Genomic DNA, 7,947 nt, shown 5'->3' with positions numbered 1-7,947 from the left:
TGGCCTCCAAGGGCATCCTACATAGAAATGATGCACAGATATAAATAAACAAACAAACAATAAAAAGAAGTGTTCTTCAAGACCTTGTTTCCCAGATACACTCTTGCCCCGTGGCTTTCCTTCCTGAACGCATGCCTTCTTCAAACACATACTTTACTTTTATGTATCTCAACTGCAGGTCAAATTCTATTCTTAAGGACCAAGAAGAGTGCTGTGGTGACAGACGCATGCATGTCCCTGCATACATTTGTGAGTTGAGTGTAGTTGGAACATGTCTTTAATTTATCATCGTATTGCTCAGAGACTGGCCTTAGCCACTGATTGAAGAGGTATTTTGAATCCGTTGTCAAGAACAAATTGTTGCCATCTGTAAAATAAACGACTGAAGGTATGGCTAACATAACGAAAGTCAAGAATCCAGATGGGTCAGGAGAGAGATACTGTCAAAATCAAAATCTTGCTTTTGTCTCTGTCCAACTTCCATGAATGGAGAGACAGTTCAGGCAGCAATGACAGCGCAGAGAGGCTTTGCCTCCCACTGTGGCACCAAAAGGAAGAGTCCCATGGCGCCTTTGCCTTGCAATATAGGATCCAGGAGTGTCAGATGGAGGGTGGATCCCCTGGTCTTGCCCCCAGCCTGGCTCCTCCAGCTCCAACAACTGTAAACTAAAGCAACACAAAGTCATGTCCAATTCACTGAATGAAGAGAAGCCAAAAGTGCACATAATCGGAATCTTACCGTACTGGCACCAACATCTTCTTATAGCTGGGGAAATTCAGATGACAGGAATAAAAGGTCTGTCTACTCAGCATAAATTGAACAGGGATTGGTCTTTTTTTTTTTCCGTCTGGCTGAATTGTGATTGGAAACAATTATGAAGTGTTGGAACCTTACACCGAGCTGTTCCTTTATTCTGATATTTACAATACATATGCTGTCGGGACCCACATTGCCTGCTGAGGGTAATTCTGGACAGCAATTAATAAGTACATTGCCAGGAGTCAAACACACGCCATCCTGGTTGCAGGTCGCTCCTGCCCAGCACCTATTGCTGCTCTTTTATAACTAATTACTGCTGCATACTCTCATCATAGACTGAAACACACACACACACACGGTGGAGTGCTACATGTCTGTCTCAAAACACTACCTATTAGTAAGCTTTGTTTTCTAAGAAAAGGGCAGAACAGTTCAGCTGATACTCACAGAAACTAAAGATTAGATGGACTGTCAGCTTTCCAAACTGTTTCAGAATAAAATATATAGAAAATAATTCATGTTTTCTAAAGTGAAATAAATCAATCAAAGTAGTTAATAGAAGCACTATAATCCAGGCACCTAAAACATAAAAACCACATACGATATAAAATAAAAGAGAAACACAGAGAATTTAAATGTATCAATCAAAGTGTTAGTGGTTTGTTCTAAAGTCAAATTGAAGTCTTTTTTCCCCTGAATTTTGTAAAAATTTTGGAATGAACGTGTATTTTATAATATCCTTTTACATGTATTTTACATGTCCTTATAACAAGACAAGAAGACATGAAATGCTATCCTTAAGACACACAAATTTTTTAAAATTGTGCACTTGGTTAAGACAAGGGATTTGTTTTTCACGTCCTATTAGCACTTAGCTTACTGTCAGAGGCATCCACTTTTTCCTTTCTTCCCTCTTTATTTTTCAGTGCTAGGGATTGAACACGGGGCCTCACTTGTGCTAGACAAGCCTCATTCCCAGACAGGCAGTCACTTTTAACTGCAAGGCAGCGTTGCCCTGAGGCTTAAGATATTCAGTTTCTAGAGATGCACTCACATCAAGTCCTGCTTGACCCTCGTGTCTCCTAAAGACTCGGAGCGTCTGACAAGAGGAAGGGCCACATTTCCCAAAACGCTAGTGGATGATCACATATAAAAACTGATTCTTCTAACTGCCCTATCTAGTGTTTTCCATGACTCAGTGCTGCTGTGTTTTGAGCAAGAATCGCTGAAGCCACAACAAAAACAGTACTTGAGGAAACTGGCAGGCAGGAAAGGAACACACAGATGAAATGTGTGCACGGCTCACAGCAAACTGTAAAATCCAGCACGAAGCCAGATTCCACTCTCAGAATGCCACAAGCCTTTCAGAAAATCCTATCTGGAGGAATGATTAGATTGCGTTTAGCGAGATACTTCAGCTTGATTTTTTTTTATTTTAATAGTAACACAATTCAAAACTTAAATGAAAACATCTGGTTTCGTTTTCTTTACTGATTAGGATAACAAGAGACTCTGAGACATGAGCATAACCCTGCCATTTATTTGATATGCAAATAAAGTTCCTGGCTTGTGTGCAAGTTTTATACTTCGACTATGCCTTCAGAGCTAATTACTTCTCATATCCCCTCCTGGATGCAGAGCAGGCTTGAAGAATAGCTATTCATTAAGAAACTAACTCATCGTTTTTTGCAAAAATGGCTACAGGCAGAGCCACCCTTCCAAGTATACTCTAATTAATTAAAATCCAGATGGGTGAGATAGACGTCAGTTCTGATTCTTCCTCTTCCCTTTCCCCAAAGGCTGTGACCCAAACCCAAAGGTCAAAGGTCAATGGAGAGGAGGAGGGGACTACGTGGCTTGCTTGGTGGCATAAGACCCATTTCTATCACTGATATAAAGTAGGTCCAGACTTCCCCCGAATCTGTCTTCACAATGCCTTCTCACCAACCATGCCCATTCACTCCCCCCAAGACAATGAAAAAAAACAAAAAACAAAACCCCACAATCCTTATCCTTTCATGGAGTCTGCTGTGACAGGGGTCAGATATTTCCATCCTTGCTAATGAAAGCCTTGATTGGACTCTGCGTGTCTCGAAGCCAAATGCCATTCTGGATCTCAACAATGCTCAGGGACCTGTTCTAGCGCAGCCTCTGACTTAAAGCTTCTCTTCACAGGGTATGACCTCCTGGGTGAGTCGTGAGTGGTCACTGACCAAGGCAGAGCACCAGCCCGCTAAGTGTTCATCCACGTCAGGCAAGTTGACACTTCAGAAAATGAAACTTCATCCAACTTGATTTGATCAGGCACAAATATACTTTAATTATGTCTGGACCAGCAGGAGATGCCGAGACTGACAGAGTGGTAGAGCATTTACTTAACATGCACGAAGCCCTGGGTTCCTTCTCTAATAGTGCAAAAATAACCCAAGACTGAGAAAGAGAGAGCCCAAATAATGGGTCCCAAATGTATATTTTACAGTCAAGTGTCATGGTTTCATTTCACAGTATTCCTAAGTTTGAAGTGGGAGGAGGCAAAAAACACAACATATACCTTCACTTATTTAGCAAAGAGTAAATAACTAGAGGGGAAAATGAGCTGTAAATCACAGTCAAGTGAGCGTCAAACAATAAACGAGCCAGTTCAGCAAGCCAGGATTCAGCATGTTGTGTAACACACTCAAACTGACAACCGATTTCATTTCGACAGAGGACACAGCTTACACCACTAGATTTGCATTCCTGCACAAGTCTGCATTCTCTCCCCTCCCAGAACTGCATAACAGCAACTGTGATTTCTTTTTAATTTTTACTTTTATTATTCTTTAATGTGTGTGTGTGTGTGTCCGCATGTGGGTGAGTGAGGTGCCTGACCTCAGAAGCCAGAGGCTTTGGGTCCCCTGAGCTGGAGTTGCTGGCGCTGGGGACAGAGCTCTAGTCCTCTGCTGGAGAAGTTCACACTCTTAACTGCTGAGCCATCTCTCCAGCCCCAACCATTGTTATTTATAACCCATCTACGTTCATAGCGGCCAATAACATCATAAAATGCCTGCTAAACAAATCAACTAGATTCAGTTCTCTTTCAAGTACTCACCAATCAACCTAGCTCGTACTTTAGCCGGTAATAAACTGGCAAATCACATGTAAAAAACACAGTTTCATTAGTGAAAAACAGTCCCGTGCTGAACATTTAAAGCCACATCTGTTTTGCTTACCATAACTATAATAAGTAAAACAGAAGAAAAAAAAAAAAAAAAAGAGGCAGAGGAACAGTTGAGCTGCGACAGTCCCAGACATGATTGACCTATTGAGCCGCCATCACCCTCACATTTTCCCCCACTTAAGGCCCATCATGACGAGGAAGACAAAAAAAAAAAAAAAGAAGAAGGAAGTCTAGTGAGTTCTGAGACTCTGAAAAGGAGAAAGAAAAGAACGGTTTTGCTTAATTCAAGTATTGAGTAAATAGTGTTGCTTAATTATTTTTAAAAAGAGACACTAATGGCTATTCTTTAGTCATGTGTTTAATTTGTAAGAATGAGGCTACACAATAAGACACTTGTCCCACATGGAAGCTGCTTTGCTCGTCAAAACCAAACAGCACCATCCACCTACCCCAGCTCCATCACAACACTGGTAATAAGGTCCTCACCTGACTTCTTAAAGGCCAACCAGTGGAAGCAGATGTCAAGCCTAAAACCTGCCAAGAGGGAAAAGCACAAGGTGAAAATGTATCCCCATTATAGAAATAAGTAAAATATATATTCAAGAAATAGATGATTCTGGAAATAAGAGTATTGATACATTCTCAAATGGTTGCTCTGTTGCTTTGCAAGGACAAGTGTGGTGGGAGGTGCTTGTAATCCCAGCACCTGAGAGGCAGGAAGACCAGGAATTCAGGGTTCTCCTTAGCTACCCAGCAAGCTGCTGCTGGCCAGAACTACATGAGATCCTACGTCAACTAAAAATAAATAACTAGAAAAGGAAAACAATTTTTCATTACTGCATGAGCCCTCAGTCATCAAGTTCACACTCCACCCCAGGCACCAGGAATGTTCCAAGAACCCACAGGAAAAAAACAAAACAAAACAAAACAAAACCCAGATTTGTAAACATGTCTGGTATTGACCTCCCAAGCGGTGAGTCTATTTATGTATCCATGATTAAGTGGATACAAGAAGCCCAGATAAAACCGTATTGCCTATTTCTCCAATCAATATTTCAAAACAATTAAATCAGTGTTCATTAATATCGACAGTCTAGCAACAATGACCAAAGATCCCCAAGCTGGCCCTGGCCACCACCTGCCTTCTCCAGGAAGCTGTAACCGACGACGCTGACCGTCCCGGTGAATGCAATTAGAAATCACGCAGAAACAACAGAAATATGTACAAATGGCACAATTTTCCCTGCAACTGGGGGTAGGTGGGGAGGGGCCTTTAATTTTCACCCAATTTGGCTTTTCTTGCCTATAATTTGCAATACTGCCAAGCTACAAGTTAAAGACTGTGCCAGGTTTTCAGTTTTGTAAGCAAAGAAAGAAAAGTCAGCACTCTCTCTTTAAGTGGGGCGAGTGTGTACGTGTGCCTCTGTGTCTATACCTGATGAAACCAGTAACATGTGAGGTTCTTATTAAAGATTCCCCAAATTCCCCACTTCTCACTTGTGTGCTCGGTTCCTGTCATCCTGATGAAACTGAGAAGGACACGGAGAAATGCTGTTTTCAGTTACAAATGCCGGGATCACAGCTGCGCGACTTAGGCAGGAGCTCCTGGCCGCCTGCCCTTCTGGGTCCTCATCCTCACATGACTCACATCACAGGGACAGCAAAGTGAATACCTTCATCCTGCACAAGAATAAACCTCATGTCTAGAAAGGGCCCCAGAGCAAACTGACAGTCAGAGGCAGCTAGCTGCTCAGAGGCAGCAGAGGTCACAGTGACACTGGTGGAGAGCTGGGGTAGAGGCTGAGTCCCTGAGCTCAGGAAGGCTTTCCAGAAGCTCTCTGCCAGCATTACAACAGGAGACAGGCCAGTCAGCCCTCCCCAGACTTCACTGCTCTGTAAGGAAAACAAGATACTGAGATGGACTTTCAACTGTAAATTCTGGAAAAGGTACGCTGGGCCTTTTAAACCTCAGCTCTGTTCCCAAAGCCTGGGCACGGGGTAGCGGGGCAGCGATAGAAGCAACCACATGGAAGCTAGCTTAGGTGCGAGGAAAGAGATTCAACGTACATTGTCTGTACAGTCTACTTTGGTGCAGCCATTCATGAAGACAATTTGACCCCCTGAATTAAAGGTCCGAAGAAGTATGCCTGCCATAGTACTCAGACAAAGACACACACAGGTACTCAGTGCAGCATTACCTATGATGGAAAAAGGCTGGAAAGTAGCCCAAATGTTTAATAAGAATTTTATTAAACCAAGTATGGAAGTGTGGTGTATATATATACAAATATACATTCATATATATAAACATATATACATATATACCCAAGTATAGTACACACACATACTGTGCATATATATATATATATATATATATATATATATAGTGGCACATGCTTTTAATTCTACCACTCTGAGAGGTCAGTCTGGCCTACCTAGCAAGTTCTAAGCCATCAGAGCCACATAGTGAGACTCTGTCTGAAAATAAGTAAATAAAAATGTGGTGTCTTCTTTCCTAGATTATGGCATGTAACTTTAAAAAAAAAAAAAAACATGTTATTGACCAATATTTAGTGGTATAAGTAATATTCAAGGCTATAAAAGTTAAAAAGCACTGGGCATGGTGGTGCACGCCTTTAATCCCAGCACTTGGGAGGCAGAGGCAGGCGGATTTCTGAGTTCGAGGCCAGCCTGGTCTACAGAGTGAGTTCCAGGACAGCCAGGGCTGTCTAGAGAAACCCTGTCTCAAAAAACAAAAAAAACAAAACAAAAAAAAAAAGCATATTTGCTTATACTTCATTGTAAGATACAAAGGAGAAGATGGTACCTAGCATGCAGGTGGTCCTGAGTTTGATTCACCACAGGGGGGCCAGGGGTTGACATCAATAAGAGCATTCATTACCTCTAAGTCAGAGGTTCCCAACCTGTTCGTGGAAACCCCTTTGGGGGTCACATATCATACATTATGATTCATAAGAGTAGCAAAATTACACTTATGAAGTAGCTGCGAAAATAAAGTTTTGGTTGGGAGTTAGAATAACATGAAGAACTATGTTAAAAGGTGGCAGTATTAGGAAGGTTAAGAACAACTGGTCTGGAAAGATAGTAAGAGAAGCAAACTTGGAGTCCAGGGAATTGGTTCAGTGTAAGTGCCCACTGCACTGAAAAGTGAACCAGGATCCTGTACCGCATTAGGCAGCTCCATGGGACCCACTTTCCTGTTTTGTTACCTTGAGCATCTGCGCACATACTCATACCAACATACACATGAGTAAAAACAAAATTTTAAAGCAAAAGTAAATTTTATTTCCTTTTTTATGACTTTCTGTATTTTTCAAACTTCTTACAATGAAAATATATTTGCATAAGCAGGTGAAAAATGAACTAATTTTTAAAAATCAGCCACATGAGTTATTCTTGCAAAGAAATGGCTTCTTCCATTTTGCCTTAGCGATGCAACTTGACTGCCTCCCAGCACCTAAAAAAGCCAGCCTGAACTTCCCCAAGTTCTCAGTCTTCGTCCCCAAGTCCTTTTCCTGAGTTAGCATTGGCAAAGAGTTATAGAAAATTAGACCATAAGAACCAAGTGTCTCCTAAGTTTCAATTTAAGTAAATGAGAATGTGTGTGGTCCAAGAATTTGTTAGTGAAAATGAACACCCAGGGGGGATTATCTTGCCTTTGATCTAAGCTGATGAAAGTGTTGGTGTTTCATTCCTTGATTACAACTGGATTCAAAAAGGATGGTATTCTGTTAGTTTATCCATTCAGTTGTTAAATGCTACATACCTCTTGTGTGGTGACATGGTGCCAGGTCTGCAATACAAAGAAGGAAGGGCTAGTCTCTCATAGGCCAATGATACAACTTCCTTACGGTCACCTTCAGCTATAGCTGTTCTCCCTTACTTACTAGCCTTTTGGTCAAAGTTTTATTTGAAAAGGCTGGGGAAAAATGGCTCAGCAATTTTTTTTTTTTTTTTTTTTTTTTTTTTTTTTTTGGTTTTTTTTTTTTTTTGGCAATGTGCACTA

At 41.3% G+C, this 7,947-nt stretch overlaps 1 long non-coding RNA gene across 1 annotated transcript in view; it reads right to left on the bottom strand.

Moving 5' to 3' along the window:
- Nucleotides 1-448: 448 nt before the first annotated feature.
- The window catches only part of LOC110309289, a 52,067-nt gene continuing 44,568 nt past the window's right edge, over nt 449-7,947 (bottom strand). Inside the window, exons 2-4 of the long non-coding RNA XR_002379683.2 lie at nt 5,418-5,600; nt 4,407-4,454; nt 449-666 (exon numbers count right to left, since the gene is read on the bottom strand). This is a non-coding gene — a long non-coding RNA (uncharacterized LOC110309289). The remainder of the gene's footprint in view (nt 667-4,406; nt 4,455-5,417; nt 5,601-7,947) is intronic.

The sequence above is a fragment of the Mus caroli genome, chromosome 14, assembly GCF_900094665.2.
Source record: "Mus caroli chromosome 14, CAROLI_EIJ_v1.1, whole genome shotgun sequence".
Classification (NCBI taxonomy): Eukaryota; Metazoa; Chordata; class Mammalia; order Rodentia; family Muridae; genus Mus; species Mus caroli.
Note: the sequence above shows the minus strand (reverse complement) of the source record. Positions and strands in the feature narration are given on the sequence as shown.